The 22,515-nt window shown below is 39.8% G+C and overlaps 1 pseudogene; it reads left to right on the top strand.

Annotated features, from left to right (window-relative positions):
* Window positions 1-3,973: 3,973 nt before the first annotated feature.
* LOC121799350 lies at window positions 3,974-20,930 on the top strand (annotated as a pseudogene).
* Window positions 20,931-22,515: the final 1,585 nt, after the last annotated feature.

Below are 22,515 nucleotides of genomic sequence, written 5' to 3'. Positions count from 1 at the left end.
CACTGCCCATATCTCTAGTATTTCATATATTATTGATTTAGGGTATCTTTCTTATTTCTTGATCACTAAGTTAGGTTATTATGGAGTATTATAAATATGAGTCTTTGTTATCTTTTGAATTAATCATTGAAGAAATATAATTTATCTCTTTATCGTCTATTACTTTTCTGCAATTTACTTTTTCGTCTTTGTTCATCGGTTGCTCAACGGATTTCCTTCCGCGAACGGACCTCATTTATCCGGTGATTTCTCGCCATTATTCTCCGATACGAGTTTACTCGTATCATCTGGTGCTTTCATTTCGTGCTCATCTCCCAATTCAACCCCAAGCTGATCGACGGAGGAAATTCTTCATCGGTGACGGCGATCTCTAAGTGCGAGGAAGACACAGCCACATATTTTTTTTCCATTATCAGTTCTTCGGTCTCCAGCATAGCTAACCTCTTTGAATCGACGATCCAGAGATGCTAGTGCTGGAGGAAATTGGTCAGGCCGCCTATACACCGTTGTGCTTCAACACGAACGTACCAGGCCACTATGCACAGCCGAGTTACTTCAATGCTGGAACTCAGTCATGGCAACCTGTCTATCAACAGATCTGACAGGTCTCACAATTCGACAGACCGTTCCTCTCGCCACTACCCATGCCGAGTCCCACATCGTGTTGGTACCCCAGAGCTAGAACGTGCAATTTGGATACTCCTATCCAGACGTGGGGCGCCCGATTCCAGCGCCTCCCTTTAGTGTGCCAAGGCCCTCTTCGGTGTCCTACCCACGACCCGAACCTGACCCACCAGACGGGCCTATGCTATATACACCGCTGCACAGTCGCCTTACCAGTCTCTCCAACCATCATCGCCTCCATACCAACCGCCTTACAACAGTGTCGGCCATATGGATCCCCTCGGCATTCCATGTGATTTGGTGATGCCGACTTTGGAACCGAACCTACAGGAGGTAGCCTTGGTTTCACCGTTCGAGCACCTGACTGCAATTGTCAGAAAATTGGAGTCTTGGATGGATGCAAACGAACGCTGCTTGGGCGATCCACACGCTGCGACGAGCCATTGCCGCACAGCCGCCCCGCTACCCGCTGCACCTGCTGTCACGTCCTTGAATCTTCCCTAGCCAGCTCATCCGTGCAGCCCCGGTATCAGGGGAGATGAGGGCGAATTGTTAGACGATGACCCACTCCCACCAGCTTTGATCTCTCGGTCGGGCGACTCCGATACCAGTCCATCATCGGTCCCTCAAGTTGTACTTGTTGTTCTCCCGTGTTCAATAAAAATGGAGACATCAGAGGGTGTGAATTCTTCTCTCGGCAAGAGAATAGCTAAGGAGAAATTTCACAATTTTGATGATTTAAGTTTTAATTATGAAACAAATTCAAATGATGGTGATGTTGCAAGAATGAATCAGTGACCATCTAACATGAAGACGGTGAAAGTGAACAGAAGTTCTGGGAGCCTGAAGCAAGAGCTTGAGACAATTATGCCCCAACTGAAAGATGAGAGAGAAAACAGAAATGATAGGAAGAACCAATTTTCAAAGGCTATGAATCAAATTAATAGCATCTCTATGGAGCTTGCTAGTTCAACGGAAACAAGTTTTGTTGAAATATTTGTTGATGAGAGTGTTTTGTCTGTAAAAAAGTTGGTTGAGTTTCAAGTAAGAACTGGAGAATTGGTTATGAAGGAGAGTACATTCTTTCATACGATGGAAATATTGAAAAAGATGGAGCAGAGGCAGATTTGTGTATTTGACCCAGGAGGGATACGCTATTTGGTATGTTGTGGTTCCACCTTGAGGGCAAGGTGAATTTTAACCGGGGAAGTTGATACGAGTATATTTACGGAATATTCTCATATCTCTATTATTTCATATATTATTGATTTAGCGTTCCTATTTCTTGATCACTAAGTTAGGTTATTAGGGAGTATTATAAATAGGAGTCTTTGTTATCTTTTGAATTAATCATTGAAGAAATACAATTTATCTTTTTATCGTCTTTTACTTTTCCGTCTTTGTTCATCAGTTGCTCGACGAAATTCCTTCCGTGAACGGACCTCCTTTATGCGGCGATTTCTAGCCATTATTCTCCGATATCATAGTGTTTGTTTACGAAGGAGTTTTAGTAGCTGCAGGGTTTGCCATAGCTCCTAGCTCTGTAGCACTAGGGCGTACTTGGAGTCTGATTGAGATTTGTGGAGATCAAAATTATTCATGAATGATTCTACTGCTCGATGGATGAAGTTCTTCTTAGCGAAAAATTTGCCTCTCTATTTGAATTTTGCATCACTTTTCGAATTTTCATCATTTTCCTTTTACAGTTACAACATTATCTGCATTCTGAGTTCTCTGCTGGGGTAAGACGATGTCAATCACACAACCGTTAGATATACATATGCATTCATTTCTCAGTCCATCTAATAGGTTTTCAATACCACCAAAGTATCCTTTTCCCTTATTGAAAAGCTATATTGATTACCTGGTATTGATGAAACCTATGATTTAATTGGAGAGCCAACAATATCTGGATGCAGATAGCTATCTTTACTGCCTTCATAATTCACATAGTCACCAAGCAGCCAACCTGTTTGGGCTTATCCAGAGCAGTTGAGGTTTTTTATGACATCTGAAACCTGTAAAGTGTTGCAGTTGATCCCGAAAGAATTAGGCTCACTATCGAATTCATTACAAAGTTATTTACAGGTTACGCACTTCCAAGGTTCTCACAGCTCACAGTGTCATCCTATTGTTCATTTCTTACTAGATGCACTGAGGATGATCATGTTTCCCGAGTTCAGAATTAAGAGCATAGATGATTAGTCGCAGGTGCTGCAGTTTGAATCTATTTATACACCATTTGCTTCAGTTTTATAATATACTTGCCTGAAACTGGTACTAATATGTAAAATTTTAAAGACATTATCTCCCTTCTCCTTTTGGTAAAAGTTATATGCACTGCCTCTTGAATCGTTACAGTTTGCTTTTTACTCATGGGGTGGGTATATGCTGGTGTACCATCAATGGAACATAGAAACATCTACTCTGGAAAGATTAAGGGTGATTTTCAATAAGATTTAGGCAGCATTTAGTGTGGACATTTTTAAATATATAGTCCAGTATGCTTGATACTTGTTGGCAAATGGCAATGCTTTACTTTAAGATTTTTACAGTGTATGTTAGGGTTTGTATGCATTGAGTTTATATTGGGAGTACAGAAGGTTGATGACCCCTGAATTTCTGGTTACAACAGTTCTCATTTTTAAGGTTTCACAGTTGTGAATTAACTAATTGAGCCTGTAAGTTGTAACTGCCTAAGTAAAACATGGTGGGTATCTTACCCTGATATATTGTATATTTGTATACTCAAGTCAATTCTTATAGCAGAGATCTATCCAACTTATGCTCATAAATGCTCACAACAACTCAAGAAAGGACTGTTTGCTCCTTCATATTAGTACTATCTTGGATAGTATCAAATGTCTAGTACTTGCTTGTGCCATTACATATGAGATACGGCCACGATGCAGTTAATTTGTTATTAAAGCAAAAGATATTGGTGATTGAATATATGGTACTAATGCAGCTCTTTATCCAATATAAAACGTGTATAGCCTCTGAGCTAAATAAATGTGATATTGTATCGTACTAGGACAGTGGCATATAGGGAATGCAAAGGGCGTGCTCTAAATTCTTGATTGCTGTTATGCTGGATCCAACAATATTGATAATGAGGGAGTGGCATACATTGCTATCTTAGCTTAGAAATATTAGCACTAAGAGGGGGAAAAGACACATTTTTATTGATATTGTACATGCATTATATTGAGATTGTTTGATGCATTTATTGATAAAATCTGATTATTAACATATACGAAAACTGAAATAAAAATTACTACCTCTGTCCCTGAAAGTTTGTCCCATTTTTCTATTTCCGTCCGTCCCCCAAAGTTTGTCCAATTTCAATTTTACCATTTTTTGTAGTGGACCTCATATTCCACTAACTCATTATTACTCACATTTTATTATAAAACTAATATATAAAAGTAGGACACACAACCCACTAACTTTTTCAACTCACTTTCTATTATATATGCAATTCGAACGTATTTCAATGTTTGATTGGGAAAATAAGAGGGAAAAATGCATTTGGGTGATGGCCTGAGAATGTTTTGGCTTTTCTGATGCAAATAGGATTTGATTGCTTGTTTGTTTTTTATTTGTTGGAGTTCCTCGTGGTATGACATCAAGGCTAGGATTTTTCTAAGCATTTAAAGGTGCCAAATGCTGTCTTGTCATTTTGGGTGTTTTGCTGTCTGTGATGCAAAACACGGTCATCCTTCTTCTTATTACTAGTATGGCACGATTAGATTCTGTTAGAGAGAAGAAGCAAATGGACAATTATCCAACATGAAAATAAAGTGAAAATTATGATTAAAATAAAGTATAATTCATTCAAAAGAAGTCCCTCTTTCCTTATTGAAAAGTCTTGGCCAAATAACAGTTGCCCATTCTTCCCATTATCTGATAACTGCTTTCGGCTTCGACCTTGAAAACCATTTAATCTTCACTCTGAGTGTATCAATTGCACCAAAACAGCCTTGTCCTCAAGACAAGGTCTGAAACTTGAATGTTTTGCATTGATTGATGGAGGCACATACTCAAGTTTATGGACATGAGTAAGAGAGTTGAACCAAAGATGGCCAAGAATATGAAGGAACGAATGTTGCACCTTGAGCCAAGAAAAGAACGTAACCCTAAACTGTTGGCACCCTTAGAAATCTTGGTGATCATGTCCATCTTTCGGGATTGAGAAAAACCTCGGTAACTGGAGTATGCACAAGTTTCGGATAAGAAAAACATCGGTAACTGGAGTATGCACCTTCAGTACATATTGGTTGGTGGGTAGCTGATAGAGATCAAGATCAAGCTAGAGATCTCCATTATCTCTTGAGATCACTATTGGTGGGTAGCTGATAGAGATCAAGCTATGCTGCATCATGGGTGACAGAGGTCTGGACGGAACCATAGAGTTGAACGAGCGCTCTCTCCATCACATCAGATGTATTTGCTCCGATTTATCTACTAGGGTTACAACCTCAAGTCTAAGCTGCATAATTAAGGGAGTGAACTTACATAACATGACTGGAGACGCATCTTCCTCTGCTCTTTCATACTCCAGTGGATCTAATGCACTGTCTCATGTTTATATTCAATACCCACCTCTAAGGTGCCATGTTCCTGGATCAAGGAGTTTGTTCTATGATGACGGAAATAAACTGATTTTGTCGCTGACCCCTAACCAGGTAATAACTTAAAAACAGACTCATGATGCAGGGTTTATATCTGTTGGTTTCAGCTAAATATTATGCCATGTGTACGTATTTTCATGGAAAATTGCTACTTATAATCCTTATGCTGCTCCCTCATTTGATCCAATAAGCGAAGGGTCAGTTCTTTCTATTCGATATTCATTAGATCTCAAGCATTTGGCTATTCAACGATCAAGTCACGAGATCCAATTCTGTAACAAAGAGACTGGAGATATTTTTAGTCAAAAGTGTAGGTCCGAGTCAGAAAGCATTCTGGGGTTTTTTTGGACTGATTGTCCGACCTGTGATATTTTTTTTGTGAAAACCAGGTAACTACTTGAAATCCTTGTCGACCAATGTGAATTTTGTATTGCTGTACCAAAGAATAGATCCTGTAAGAAAAATACAATCTATGAATGCCTGAAAATTACACAGCCGGTGTTCTGTTCATCTACCTAATCAGAAGTCTCTCTCTTACTCTCCGGATAAGTAGCATGGGAACCTGTTAATCTATTATCTGAATTATCTTAATCCAATGCTCATTCCATGTCTTAAGATTTCTATAGTTTACTTTGTTCATACCACCATTTCATGCACGGTCTTGCTTGCTGTCATTATTATTAGAAATGTAGCTGTTTTTATTTCAGCTCTGAAATATTATTTCTGTGCTCTCCTACTGCTCTATGAGGGGATGATGTTATGCTTTTTGCTGCAAGAATGCTGGTGAACCTGTATATGTGTCATGGCTGTATTTCAGTTGTTTAAAGTCGTATGTGACTGCAGTGGACTGGAGTTGTACACATACGGTACTGAGTCTCGGAATCTCCAGTTGGTTCAGACGAAGAAACTGAGCATTAGCTGGTATATCTACACTCATGAAAGCAGGTTGGTGCTGCTTGCATCAGGAATACAATGCAAAAGTTTCACTGATTTTCAGGTAGGAGGTCCTCACTTCCCAACTAAGATGACACACTTTCCCTTTTAGCAATATTATCAAATAGCGGGTATGGCGACGCCATGGCGCTATGGCATGGCGTTCGGTGGTGGAAACGCCATAGCATCATGGCGCTGCTATAGCACCGCCATATCCACCATTTCACAACATTGCGTGTGTACTGCATTTATGAATGAGGCATTATGCAAGAAATATGGAGGTTAGGGTTGTATTTTATCCTTTATTAATTGTTTTAAGAGTTTTAGATGTTACTATATTTTTATTACTCCCTCCGTCCCAGATTAAGAGTCACTTTTTGCCATAAAAGTCCGTCCCAGTTTAAGAGTCACATTTAGAATTTTCCATATTTGGACATACAATTTTACCCAATTCTTCATCAAAATTATATAAAAATGCCATTATCTACAATAAAATAAACCAAAACAAAAATCCCACTTTTAATTAACCCCAACCCCCCATCCCACCAAACCCTAACATCTTTTGACTTTCATCACTCCCTCTCCACCCTCCCGATTGTGCGTCTTCGATCTGGAACGAACCCTAATCGTCACCTCTGTTTTTTCACCGCTCTAAACCCGCCGTTACTCCATCACCGTTGCCTTCTCATGGGTGATGAATGGGTTGCAACGCCGGAGGCACAGCCAGAAACCCTAATCGTCCCTGAAACTCCACCGGAGGTCCTTGACCGGTGGGAAAGCGAACGAGCGGTCGATTGGTACCACCGATCGGGAAATCAACGACCGTTTGCTGTCGTTGATGGGTCTGAAACACCTCCACCATCTGAGGTCGTCCGAGAATCTGAATTTCCTCCACCGGCTGAGGTCTTCGCCTGATCTGAAACCCAACCACCGTCCCACCCCTTTGTGGACTCTGAAGCTCAACCACCGTCTTCATCAAAGGTGGAGTACACCGAGAATGAGAAAGCAATGTTGTTGATCTTGTTGCCTAGCATGAAAGATTTCCTCTAATTTGTGAGTATTTTTTCTGAGGTAAGCCACCCCTGTATAGGGTTTGGAGGCTGTTTCTATGGAATTGATTGAGGAATATTGCTGCATTGGCTATGTTGGATGTTCTGATTTTGTGTGGCAGTTTGAAGGCTCTGATTTTATGTGATTGGTCCTCTGTGATTAAAGTTTTCTGAGATATGCATGCTATTATGTGTATGCACTGCCTTGGTTGGATAATTATGCTTAGAGCCACCCCTTTGATGGTTTGGAGGCTCTGATTGTGTGTGATTTGTCCTCTGTGATGAAATTTTTCTGAGAGATGCATGATATTCTATCTATACACTGCCTTGGTTGGATAATTATGCTTAAAGCCACCCCTTGATGGTTTGGAGGCTCTGATTGTGTGTGATTTTTCCTCTGTGATGAAATTTTTCTGAGAGATGCATGCTATTATGTCTATACACTGCCTTGGTTGGATAATTATGCTTAGAGCCACCCCCTTGATGGTTGGAGGCTCTGATTGTGTGTGATTTGTCCTCTGTGATGAAATTTTTCTGAGAGATGCATGCTATTATGTCTATACACTGCCTTGGTTGGATAATTATGCTTAGAGCCACCCCTTTAATGGTTTGGAGGCTCTGATTGTGTGTGATTTGTCCTCTGTGATAAAATTTTCCTGAGAGATGCATGCTATTATGTCTATATACTGCCTTGGTTAGAATATTATGCTTAGAGCCACCACCCCTTTGATGGTTTGGAGGCTCTGATTTTGTGTGATTGGTCCCTTGTGATGGTTTTTAAACAAAAAACACACACTTACAGCAATTACACCTGCAATTCATACATACTGCAACTTTTAATGCAGTCTATATACCCTAAACACCAAAAAAAAGGCTACAAACCAAAAAACAAGTTTACATCCTAAACACCAACCTATTTTGATGCTTATACTGTAAACCCCATGACCCAAGTGCCCTAGCTACTACCCTAACACATTTCTTAGATGCCCTATTTCATATGAGCCACCCACATCATTCTGAGGGAGTAGTAGAAACTCCAAGCTGTCCCTAACCAGATTCTCTTCAACCTCAAGTGAGGTAGGTAGCCCCACTGTCCTACTCAACCTATCTTTGTTCAAGTGGGGTATTTTGTAGTTGTTGCCCCCATGGACTTCTAGGATCTTGCTTAAACAGCTTTGCAATGTTAGTAAGACCTTGTTCAGAGTTTGTGGTGTGAGTTCCTCAAAAGAACTCCAAACATTTGCCAACAATTCATCTATATTGGTGGCTAGTTTGTCATCTTGCAGTGACTATATGGCCATAAAAAAGCCAAGGTCCAGCACATTAGTATCCGGGGAGTTGGGTGGTTGGCTAATTAGATGGAATTTAAAACCATCTGTACTTGCAATAGCCTCAAATTGTAAGTCAGAGGATTTCAAGTGGGGTTTGGCATTATCTTGTTGGATGTATATCTCCTTGCTTGCATTGGCTGGCCACTTAGCCTTGATTGTTGAAATAATCTGATCATGATTTGTGATTGAATGCTTAGATGACTAAGTGATGACATTACTAATGTCTGATAGTAATGTGAAACACATAAATGTACATACATGATTAAGGAGGCATTCTCTCATGGCTTCTTTGTTAACTGATGGGATAGGCTTTGTCTCAACCTCTTGGCCTATTCTTTGACTTCCTTTTGGCTAAAACTTGTTGTGTGAATGGAAATATGCCTATTTTATCATCAAAGATGGACTGCCCATCACTGCCAAACATTGGCCTACTGACAGCACACATGAACATCACTTTAGTGATGAATCTTTTTTACTTACAAGACCTGTAAGGCTCATCCTCATCCGGCAACAGGTAGTATCTGTCTGAAGCCTTTGTCATGTAGAACCATTTCTCATCGATGTGAACAATGTTGTGCATTGCATGATAGAAAAGCTTACCTTCAGCTATGGATGGCTGAATATGAGTAAGACTCCATCTCATTCTTGAAATTTTGTTCATATCAGTGAGTGCAGGCTTGATGGCATTTGTATGTGGTCTTATCTTGTTTCCCTTCACCCATCTGCCAGCTGTGGACTTGCTAACTTCCATCTTAATAGCAAGTTTTCTGATGGAGGATCACCCAAGCATAGATAAGTGTCTAAACTTGTCTTCATCAAGATTTACTTTACCTTTTTTCTTACTATAACCTAATGCTTTGCCTTTCATGAAAACAGGTTCTCCTTGTTCAGTTTGATGAGTGGCTATCATCCATAAGCGGCTGGCTATCCTTGGATGCACTCTGAATTTTTTTGCTGCTGCCGTGAATGAACCATGTGGAAGTGCTCCAGCACGGCATTGCTGTTGAAGGAACTGCACAATAAGGTTCTTCTCTTGGCTGCTCAAACTCAGAGAGGCCCTCGGCCCTTGCCCAAATTCTGCCTCTTGAAGAGGCTCTGCCTCTGGAAACTGCACTGCCTCTGGAAACTGCACTGCCTCTGGGGCTTGAAACTGATCTTCCTCTTCAAACAGCTCCTGCTCCATCTCTTCATCCATCTCTTGCTCCATCTCCATTGCCCTAGGATGAAAATTTTCTGAGCGTAAATTAGCTATAAATATGTTTGCTTTCTTTTTTGGTAGGTGGAATAGAAGTCTTTGATAGTAATGGTGGAGTGAATGTATTTATAGGTTTAGCTTAGCATTTGATTTTTCCCTCCATGGATTGGACTGCATTCCCTCTCAAATTTTCTGAGTTTGAATAAATGAAGTGAGATTGGTTCCAGCTGTACATGTTGTTTGAGAAAATGTTGGCCGGTTGGCCACTGTCCCTTTAAGCTGCATTAATTTGTTTTGTTAAATGCTTAATCATAGTGAACATTAAAAACCTTTAAGCTGCATTAATTTTTTTTGTTAAATGCTTAATCATAATTAACATTAGAGTGTCCACTATGGACAGCCCGCGGCTATAGCCGCGGGTTGGGGCGGAGGGCGGGCGACTATAGTGGGGAAGTTGTCTCTGGAGGGCGGGCGGACAACATTTGGGGGCGGTAGGGGTGGCGGACGCGGGATAGGCGGGGTTGGGGCGAGCCCGCGCCTGGGGAGAATTAGCCGCGCCTATAGGCGCGGCGCCCATAGGGGCGGACAACCGGCGCGGCGGATTCAATTTTGAATTTTTTTATTTTTTTTATTTACCTCTATAAATACCACTCCCCACCACCTATTTTTCACCATTTTCACAAAATCCATCCACTCACTATCTACACAACCACTCTCTAAAAATGCACCGAGGCGACGACGAATCACCCGACTCTCAGGAATCGGGCTATGGCAGCGAATATTACATGTTTGCAATACAACGAATATTCGGCCCCAATTACCTCGTTTTATAATTATTTACACTGCGATGATTTTAATTATACCTGATTAACACTAAAAACATTTTAAAATGAAAATTGATTATAAAATTTGGGGGCTATTGGAGGTGTCCACTATAGTGGCGGAAATAGAATTTTGGGACTGTGGACAACTAAATTGGGGCTATGGACAAAAACTCGGGCGGGGCTATTGGGCGTGTCCGCCTTATAGTGGACACCCTTAAAAACCTTAAGTTTATTTAATTTAATGAACTTGTCTTACAAGTCAACAATAAACATCTTTTAAATCCAAAAAGTCAAAAGGGACCCACCTTCTGTTAGAAGTGTAGAGATTGAAGAAATAAAAGAAGACAAGGTTGAGGAAATAAAGGAGAATGAAGATGTGGATGAATGTCGTGGCAATCATGACATGGCTTCATGCACAGCTGGAAAGAAGATTGCACGAGCTCAACTTCATAATGTGAGCACTGGATTGATGCAACCAATGGCTAGAACTTGTGGCTCAAGGGACCACTTCCGTACGTTTAAAGATGTGTTGATGCAAGGAATGAAGTGCACGGCTGTTTGTTAGTCTTGCTTTATTAAAGCTGTGTTTAGTGGTTGTTTTAGCTGGGGAATTATAACAGAATAGGGATCTAGATTGTTCCAACACTTAGTATATAATGCAGCTTGTATTACTCTCTCTTCAATCAATGAAACAGTAACTTTGCATCTCCATTCTATTCTTGGTTACAATCTCATTTACTTTCTCGGCTATGGCTTTGTGTTGTTTCTTTCATGGTATCAGAGCAAGATCTTCTTGATCTTGTCTCTATACTGCCTGTTCTTTCCTTATCTCTTTGTTTGTTTTCAACAAATGGCAAGTTCCAATCCGTCGCTTGGAACCATAGTGCAGATTCCACAAAATCAACCAGCCTATGGCCAACTACCACCAATCTCAGTCAAGCTGACTGATAGCAATTTCCTAATGTGGCAGCAACAAGTAGATATTGCAGCCTACGGGTATGGATTGGAAGGCTACCTAAATGGTGAGAAGAAGCCCCCACCTCAGACTGTGTTTGTTGCAGAAGGTGAAGGAGGCTCTATTGTTCAAAATGAAGACTTCATTTCTTGGCAGAGACAAGATAGGAGAGTGGCTGCTTGGCTCCTTTCTTCCCTCTCTGAAGGAGCCCTTGGCCTCGTAGTTGGACTAAGGTCTGCAAGGGACATATGGTGTGCCCTTGAGACTAACTTTGCTAGCAGATCTACAGCCAAGATTATGCAATATAGGCAACAAATGCAAAGTCAAAGAAAGGACTCACTCACTATGAGTGAGTATGTTGGAAAGATGAAGAACTACTTTGATCTACTGGGATCAGTGGGTTGTAGAGTCTCAGAGGATGAGCAAGTGATGCACATTCTTGGAGGATTAGGGCAAGAATATGACCCTGCTGTCTGTGCCATTAGCTCAAGGTCAGATTCCTGGAGTCTAGCAGATGCTACTGCCTTTTTGCTCACCTTTGAGTCAAGGATGGAAACTATGAAATCTCACTCCACTAGCTCAGAAGGTACTCAACCATCTCTCAATCTGATGCAGCAGTCACAGCAGTCAAATCTGAAAAGGGATTTCAGCCCCTACAATTCTAGGTTTGAACCTGGAAATGGAAGAGGAGGTGGCAGAAATCAGAGAGGATGAAGGGGAGGCAGAGGTTTTGGAAGAGGCAACAACAAAGTGGTGTGCCAATTGTGTGACAAGCCAGGGCATACGGCTGCCAAATGCTGGCACAGATTTGAGCAAAACTATGCTCCACCTCTGTCTCAGCCTCAGTTCAGAGGAAATTCTCCAAATCAGCATCAGGGATCTTTCAATCCCTCGGCACACCTGGTTCACACCACAGCAGCAAGGCCTTCACCTTCCTTCAGCACTGCATCTGCATCAGAGTTTGGCTTTGAATCAAATCCACCAACCAGCTGGTACCCGGACTCAGGAGCTACTCACCATGTTTCAGGGGATTTGAGCAACCTTAATATCAGCTCTGAGTATTCTGGAGGTAAGAGCCTCTTACTGGGAAATGGTTCTTCAATAGCCATATCTAATATTGGAGAGTCTGAGCTCAGACCTCACTCTTGTTTCTCTAGAAAACTTACCTTGAAAAATCTCTTGCTTGTGCCTAGTATAACCAAAAATCTTCTTAGTGTGTCGAAGTTTGCAAGAGATAATTCTGTATTTTTTGAATTTCACCCTGATTTCTGTTTTGTTAAGGACTTGGTAACCCGGGAAACCGTACTCAAGGGAACTTTTGACAAAGGACTCTATCACTTCCTTGTTGATCACTCACCAATCAAGAGAAGCTCTAGCTCCATCATCCCTTCTTCTGCCTCATTCAATCAAGGCAATCCGGCCATACATTCTGTTTGTTCAAACATTCCAGATTCTAGTACTAGTTCTAACAATGTTGTTGATCTAGATTTATCCTTGTGGCATAATAGACAAGGCCACCCTTCTCTAGATGTTGTCAAAAGGGTACTCAGCGGTTGTAATATCTCTTTAAATCCAATGAATGAATCTGAACTTTGTCACTCTTGTTGTGTAGCCAAGGCTCATAGACTCCCATATACTTCTTCTATATCTGAAGTGAGCTCACCACTTGCTCTTGTGCATAGTGACCTCTGGGGACCTTCTCCAGTGGTTTCCAGAAATGGCTATAGATATTACATTTCTTTTGTTGATCATTTTACAAGGTTCACTTGGATATACTTACTAAAGAACAAGAGTGATGTTACTGATGTTTTTAAACTTTTCAAAGCCTTGTCAGAAAATCTTTTGCAAACAAAGATCAAATGTCTACAATCAGATTGGGGTGGTGAATTTCAAGGCTTGACTGGTTTTCTCAAAGAAAATGGCATTTCTCATAGGGTTTCTTGTCCCTATACTCCTCAGCAAAATGGCTTGGCTGAAAGGAAACACAGACATATTGTTGAGACAGGGCTTGCTCTCTTAACTCAGGCTTCACTCCCAACTCAGTTTTGGGATGATGCTTTTGTTTCTTCTGTTTATTTGATCAATCGAATGCCATCCAAGACTATTGCTAATGTGTCTCCGTATCAGAAATTATACTCAAAGAAGCCAGATTATTCAGCTTTGAGGGTCTTCGGTTGCTTATGCTATCCTTTGTTCAGACCATACACCAAGCACAAGTTGGAAAGCAGATCTCTCAGCTCTGTGTTTTTGGGATATAGTGTTTCTCACAAAGGCTATAAGGCCCTTCTGCCAGATGGTAGAGTAATTATCTCCAGAGATGTTGTCTTTAATGAAAGAGTTTTTCCTTATTCTACCCTTTTTCCCACTGATGCTGCAGAAAACTCCACTGGAATCCCGGCTGCTTTCATTCCACCATCTCCAGTGGATTCTTTCACCATAGTCCCACCATCATCTTCTTCTGTTAGTCACTCTGATAGTGCACCAACAGATGCACACTCTGATTTTTCCCCAGCTCGAGGGACTCCTCATAACACTGATCAAGATCATCCTTCACCCTCAGATTCTATTGGAAGCACTCATTCTACTTCTGTTGTTCCTGTTGTTGTTGAGGATATTCCTAGTCGACATCACGTGATTACCAGATCCAAGTCAGGGATTTTCAAGCCAAAGGCCTACAATGCAGTGGTTTCTCCACACATCACTCCAACATCAGCTCTTGAAGCTATTCTGATCCCTGCTTGGAAAGCTGCAATGCAGGCTGAGTTCTTGGCTCTCCTCAGGAATATTTAGTTTGTAAGCTGAATAAAGCTATCTATGGCCTTAAGCAGGCATCGAGGGCTTGGTTCTACACCATTCACTCTGTTCTGATTGCTCTAGGCTTCTTACAATCCAAGGCAGATGCCTCTATGTTCATCAGGAAAACCAACACAGAGACTATCTACTTATTAATCTATGTGGATGACATGCTCATCACTGGAAATTGTTCTTCAGCCATCAAGAAGGTCATTCATCAACTGAACAGTCACTTTTCTCTTAAGGATCTTGGTGCTGTCAGTCTTTTTCTGGGTGTTGAGATTGTCAAGACTTCTCTTGGTCTTCATCTATGTCAATCATCATACATCAAAGATCTCCTGAAGAAGGCCAACATGACTGGTGCAAAGGGTTGTCCCACACCTATGGTATCTAGTTGTGAGCTCAGCAAATGTGTTGGTACTCCTATTTCTAATACTAAACTCTACAGAAGTATTGTAGGAGCTCTACAATATGCTGCCATTACAAGACCTGATATTAATTATGCTGTTAACAAGGTGAGCCAATATATGGCTTCCCCACTTGACACTCACTGGAGAGCTGTGAAACGAATCCTCAGATATCTATCAGGCACTCTAGACTATGGAATTCAAATTCATGCTTCCAATGGAGTTCTTTCTGCTTTTGCTGATTCAGATTGGGCCTCTGACTTGGATGATAGAAGATCCACCTCTGGCTTCTGCACTTATTTTGGTAGAACTCTAATTTCTTGGTGTGTTAAGAAGCAGACCGTGGTTGCTCGCTCCAGTACAGAGGCTGAATATAGAAGCTTGGCTCATGCAGCTGCTGAGCTTGCTTGGCTCAGTTCTACTCTGACAGAACTCAAACTCTCCACACCATCTGCTCCTGTTGTTTGGGTAGACAATCTAAGTGCTATAGCTCTAGCTTCTAATCCTGTCTTGCATGCTAGGACTAAGCACATTGAACTTGACATCCATTTTGTTAGGGATAAGGTGTTGAATAAGGACCTAGACCTACGGCATGTCCCAACTCATAACCAAGTTGCAGACATCTTCACTAAACCGTTAAGTCAACAACCTTTCATGAAACTCAGAAACAAGCTCGGGTTAGTTTCCTTAGCCTCACTCAGGTTGAGGGGGGATGTTAGAAGTGTAGAGATTGAAGAAATAAAAGAAGACAAGGTTGAAGAAATAAAGGAGAATGAAGATGTGCATGAATGCCGTGGCAATCATGACATGGCTTCATGCACAGCTGGAAAGAAGATTGCACGAGCTCAACTTCATAATGTGAGCACTGGATTGATGCAACCAATGGCTAGAACTTGTGGCTCAAGGGACCACTTCCGTACGTTTAAAGATGTGTTGATGCAAGGAATGAAGTGCACGGCTGTTTGTTAGTCTTGCTTTATTAAAGCTGTGTTTAGTGGTTGTTTTAGCTGGGGAATTATAACAGAATAGGGATCTAGATTGTTCCAACACTTAGTATATAATGCAGCTTGTATTACTCTCTCTTCAATCAATGAAACAGTAACTTTGCATCTCCATTCTATTCTTGGTTACAATCTCATTTACTTTCTCGGCTATGGCTTTGTGTTGTTTCTTTCACCTTCAACCAACTAACTTCATTTATTACACACTCCACCATCTCACTTCATTTATTACACACTACAACTCTTCCTTAAAACCCGAGCCATAACTATAAGTGACTCCTAAACCGGGACGGAGGGAGTATTTTCTAATTTTTGAATTATATATAAATATATAAGTACTCCCTCCGTCCCCAAGAATATGCACTTTGGGGACGGAACGAGTTTTAATGTAAAATTGGTAAAGTAAGAGAGGGGTAGAGAGAAAAAGTAATTAAAGTATTGTTAGTGGAGAATGAGTCTCACCTTATTAGAGAGAAAAGACTTTCCAAAATTAGAAAGTGCATATTTTTGTGGGACAGACTAAAAAGGAAAGAGTGCATATTATTGTGGGATGGAGGGAGTATTATTTTATTTACTTAATTATTGACCGCCATATCCCTTTGGCGGTTTTTAGGCGAACCGCCATAAGCCGCCATACGAGATTGATAACATTGCTTTTTAGTTTGTCCCAACTCCCAGCCAAGATGACACATTTCTATTTTTGGTAACTTTTCCTCTCCAATTAATATATTCAACCACTTCTTTCTCTCTCCAATTAAATATTCAAATCCTTTCTCTCTCCATTTAATACTTACACTCACTATTTCTCTCTCCAATTAACCACATTAACTAACAACTCCTAAAATCCCGTGCCGACTAAGAAATGTGTCATCTTAGTCGGGATGGAGGGAGTAATTTACTAATGATTGTTTTACTAGTGCAATTGAGAATATAATATATGAAGGCATCTCGGGCTATAGACATATTCATACTTTATTTTATGCTTATGGATATTATTAGGAAGTTAATACAGTATATGTAGAAGATGATAATGATGCACGGGACAAAGAATATTATTTCACCTCTTCCAATCTATGTTTTGTTTTATTTTGTTTTGTTGAGTTCATGTTTACAGTTATCCCTTCATCAAACAACACTACTGGCTTAAAAGTTACTTTAATAGATCATACCCATCTTTGTTGTGACAAACGTGCAATTTCTCTATTTAGCTGTCATATGCGGGAATGATCAGCTTACCTAAGTTTGAGATGGCAATGGCCAAATCTGAAGCAAATAGTAAGCCTATTCTTGCTGCTGAAGATGTCCATATTATCACAGTGTATGTTCTTATCTTTACCTTACTAGTGGGTGGATGCAAGATTTACAACCTTGTCTTAATATCTTTCCTTGCTTTTACAGGTATGGCAGGATTTACTGCCTGCAGTTTGATAGAATTGCTAGGCTACTGAACTCATATAGGTTCTATAGAGATGCTGTAGTTCAACAGGTAAGTATTTTTCTCATTCCCTTCCACCACCTTCACCAAACCTTTGTGTTTCTTTTATAGTCTACTTAACATTAACAACCTAAAAGATGGCTACGTCTTGATGTTGTCTCTATGAATTGTCTACCTTTGGATTTGATAATTTATCAGAAGTGCTTGCCTGTAGTTTTGATAGTTTAACTTCTGATAGATGTGAAATTATTCAGGTGTGGTAAGTTGTTACTCCCTCCGTCCGTGAATAGGAGTCATGTTTTTCCATTTTAGTCCGTCCGCAAATAGGAGTTCCGCTTCACTTTTACCATAAATGGTTATAGGGTCCCACCTTCTACTAACTCATTTCACTCACATTTCATTTAAAATTAATATATACAAGTGCCGCCAACTTATTTTCACTAACTTTTTTTCCACCCACCTTTCTTAACATTTCTTAAAACCCTTGCCGCCAAAAAATGGGACTCCTAATGGCGGACGGAGGGAGTATTATATTGGACTTTATTGTTGATATTTTTTATATTACATATTCAGATGTGGTTTGTCAAGTCAATTCTTATTTGAATTCTGCAACAATGTTACTCCATCATGTTTCAGGGTTCTCTGCCAGTTTATTCGGATAGAATTGCTGTGAGTGTGGTTGACAATGTTTTACTAGTTCATCAAGCGGAAGCGAAAGTTGTCATTGTATACGATATATATGCTGATTCGCAAGAACAAATTTCTGCCCCACTTCCACTATTTTTGAGAGGTTATTCTAAAGCTAATGTTGCATTTTCTCAAACGGCTGGCAAAACTTCTGGTGCTTCAGAGCCCAGAAATTTGAGTGACACCAAAGAAACTACATATGGAGATCAGTGGAAATTTCTTGTACCTGATCTTGTTCTTGATGTTTCTAATGGCTCTCTGTGGAAAATCAGTTTGGATTTGGAGGTAAGTTTGGTAGCTGAAAGCATCTTGTAGATTGATAGTTTCTGATCTTTCATCTAATTCCATTTATCTTTCATCATTTGCAGGGAATATCAGCTAGTAGCTCAGAGGTTCAACTTATTCTTGAGTTCTTACAAAGAAGGAAACTGGAAGCAGAGAAGGTTAGCATACATCCATTTAAATTCATTTGCAGTCTTTCCATATACCTCAAGGAAATTTATTGTTGTTTGCATGGACGTCTAACTTAATAATTGGTTATTGAGATTAAAGGAAGAAATTTATGATATCAAAGATATGTTTTGACCAATGATTTTTGGCTATTATTTTGCTAGTTCAGTTGAGGAAGATCAATATTTTTCTGCATGTGTTGCAATACAACCTTCCTTGTACGTATAATCTGCCATTTTGGGGTTTTTTCCAGGCTAAACAGTTGTCTCTGGCGATTGTCCGTACTATTATTTTGGAAAGGAAGCAAATACATATGGTTGCCAGGGCTATGGATGTCTTACTTGCAGCATACTCACAAGCAATCAATTCAGGCAGCTATAACAAGAGAAGCAGAACAGAAGAAATTTCATCATCCAATACTCTTAATGCATCTGTTGATGAGTCAATCACTGGAATAGATGTGTCTAGAAGCATCAACCAAAAACCTGAAAGTGTCCCTGGGAATGATTCTCATAACAGATCTGTTATGGCAACTTCAGAGTTAGATTGTCCATCTATTGAAAAAAAAAGAAAGGGGGGACTTGTTGGAGCCTGGTTTGTTAGGTAGTGAAGATCTTCCAACTAGGCAGTCTCAAAACTCTTGTACCTGCTAACAACCAGTTAAATTCTACTGCTCCTCAAAGGAACCAATCCCTATTGACTTCCTCAGCTGCAACCTCACCTGCAGATTTTTACAGCCATGTGTTTTCTCCTATAGAGGAAGAGATGACAGGAGATGGATCTTATTTGACAGCGATCACTATTGAGTTTCTTCGAAGGTATTCTTGGAAAGAACTAGCTCCACAGAGCATATCATCTTTAAGTTATTGTAAAGTTAGAAATTTCCTGCTTCTTTATACCAGGAACTGGTTAATCTTGGATGTAACTCCAACGGGATTAACTGGAAGCCATTGATAAGTCACTAGTTTCGTGAAGTTTAAAAGTTCTATTTTGTAATCATGCCATTCCATTTTTAATGTGAATTGTATATTGGCTCAACGAGTTGCATGCTTATTTTTTAAATAGCTTCCTTTTCTTAGCTGAGGACTCTGGTTTTTTCTCTTCTTGTTTAGTTGTCTGATTGTTGTCCTTCCCTACAAATTGCAGTTGTAGCTTGGAAAAATTGAAGGTATATCCCAATACCTATGCTTTGTTGGTACAAATCCTTGCTCGGGATGAGCGTTATGCTGAACTTGGATTATTTATCATGAACAAGGTCACATTTTGCTCAGAGTATATTTAGACAGTTACTGAAACCTGCTACTTTGAGAATTATTGAAAAGAAGGTTTACTTGAATATGAAATGATGACAGAAAATGACATGTGGTATGATGCAGATTATTGAGCCTTCCAAAGAAGTAGCAGTGCAACTGCTGGACTCTGGGCGTCAAAACCAACAGATAAGGAAGCTTGGCCTGGATATCCTCAGACAGTTATCATTGCATCATGACTATGTTTTACTCCTTGTACAAGATGGTTATTACCTTCAAGCTCTTCGCTATGCACGGAAGAACAAGGTAATATTCTGTGACCCAAAACGTTTACACGAGACTTTGTTTACCAGTAAATACCATCTGATTGGTCACGTGTTTGTGAATTTTATACTTTTTTCTGTTAATCTGTTACCTCTACTAAGAAGTGTCTTATAGATAAAGAATGATATATGTAATACAAATTCCCAATATTCAGTTTTCATATGAATGATATAGTCGTATAGATAAAGAACCCATCCCTTATGTTTAAGCTTCTCTTGAGGTCACCGTGAAATATATACATTCCCTGAAAGCGAATGCCTTTCGGCCTTTGTTATGTGCTAAGTGCATTTGTGTATGGATATAAAGAGTTCCTTTACCTGTATTTCACTTAAGCCCTACACTTCCTACGTTGATATTAGTGTGAATTGAATCTGAGCCCAAGTCTCGTGTGTCTTTCATTTTACTCTTCCTGATAGTTTAGTCTAGTTACAAAATGCATTGTATTTTCTGGTACATCTCTATATGCATTAGGTTTAGTCCTTCTGGTGGATTCCCTCAACTATGTTCCTATTGTTTCTTCATCAATTTATATCCGATTCGATGCTTTTCTGTAATGATTTATTCGTTCTCTTTTGGAAGCTGAGAATTTGGACTAAATAAATTTCTTCTTGATGCATAAATTTGTGTCGGTTTCAGGTCAAGACCGTCATGCCCTCTTTGTTTCTGGAAGCAGCATATATTTCTAAAGATCCTCAACATATAGCTGCAGTTCTCAGGTTCTTTTCTGATTTCATTCCGGCTTTAAGAGCAGTGCCGACCACAACACATATCATCACTTTGTTGCTGAGTTGAATTCCTAAGTTGCCGGCTAGGGTTTTATGGAAGACGTCACCCAAAACCCGACCAACCAATGAAATAGAAGTTCTAGACCTACTTTAGCTTGTTTGTTCATCTCTGTTTTCCATTGATGAAAGCATGAACATGCATATTTCCCTGGCTATAATATTTTGACTTGTAACTGAAGTATGTTCCTAATTTTAAATGAAAATCTGATCTTCCATATTCCTACTTTTTAGGTACTTTATTTTTCTTCCGTAACCGTTTGTTAAGCTCTTTTGTCTATGATTGGCTTAGTACATGTGGTTGATGCATTCATAATTAGTGTGTGAGTGGGAATTCGAATTCATTATTTCTATTTCTTAATATAAATATTTTTTTTGTGTTTGCACGACAAACTCATTACAGTATTTCATAAAAATAAAATAAGTGGAGTAGTTTTGTAAAGTATGATGCCGATTGGATGCACTTTCATAGTCAACAAACAATATGTGCAAATTATAACATTAATCATTGGCGTAGAATTTAGTTAATTTTTTTAATACCTCTAGCCTAGGCTTTAGTATCTTTGTCAGGATAAATATTATTGTGAAAGATGATGGAATCTACGTGAAGTTTCACTCATGCACATGATGGAATCGACGTGGAAACTTCTATGTACACACAAGGTTCGAGCCAGCAACACAAAGCTTCATAATTCACTCCTCGTTCAAGTCGTGACTGCCATGTCAGCTTAGATATTTTGGAGGAAGTTAGTTAGTGAATAAGTTGGTTAAGAAGTTAGTTAGAGAGTTGTTAGAAGATATTTTCTCTGATATTTTTAGTCTAAGCCCTTGTATAAATAGAGTAGCTAGATCTTTTGTATCGGTTGAATTTCTCAATCAATAAGATTGAATTTCCTTTCTTCTTGGATCATATGAATCCATGTTATACATTTTCTACATGGTATCAGATGTGATTTGAATTCCTTCCGCTGATTCAATCACCTTATCTTCTTTTTCATTCTCTATTTCTCTTTACTTTCATGATGGTGAGTGGTAGTAGTTCAAACTCCAACGCAAACATCACTCATTCTTCACCGATGGAAGACAATTTCAGTCCATATTATCTTAATCCAAGTGATAATCCGAGTCTGCAATTAGTTCCTCATGTACTCACCGGATCTAACTTCGTCCATTGGAGTAGATCTGTAACCACTGCTCTTGTAGCAAAGAATAAAATCGCCTTCATCAATGGCGACTTGCGCAGACCTCATGCTGATGATCTGCTATTCTCAGCTTGGTTGCGATATAACAGCATGGTTGTTTCATGGCTCAGAAACTCCATCTCTCCTCAGATATGTTCTAGTATCATGTACCTTGATGATGCTCATGAAATCTGGTCAGATCTACGGCTTTGATTCTCTCAACTTGATTCTGCTCGAGCTTATCAATTGAAGCAACGAATAATGTCTCTGAATCGAGGAAAAGATGATATCAATGCCTACTTCACCAACCTTCGCATTGTCTGGGATGAGTACAAGCATTCTCAACCAATTGCTTGGTGCATTTGTGCAACTTGCAGATGCAATAGTGCCTTGAAATGGCATGAGTACCAGGAGTAACAGTGCACAATGCAATTTCTGATTGGATTGAATCCTACATTCTCTCAGATTCGATCTAATATCCTTTCTATGGTTCCAATTCCTCCTCTAGCAAAAGTTTTCTCACTTGTTTTGCAGGAAGAAAGACAAATGAACATTGATGGATATTCTCCAGTTATTTCTTATCCTATGAGCGAGCAGCCTTACTTAGCTAATGCTGCAACCTCTCATTCATATAATAAGGGAAGAGTCTGCTCACACTGT

This window comes from Salvia splendens, chromosome 4, assembly GCF_004379255.2.
Source record: "Salvia splendens isolate huo1 chromosome 4, SspV2, whole genome shotgun sequence".
In the NCBI taxonomy this organism is placed as follows: Eukaryota; Viridiplantae; Streptophyta; class Magnoliopsida; order Lamiales; family Lamiaceae; genus Salvia; species Salvia splendens.
The sequence above is the reverse complement of the archived record's forward strand: the minus strand, read 5'-3'. Positions and strand labels throughout refer to the sequence as shown.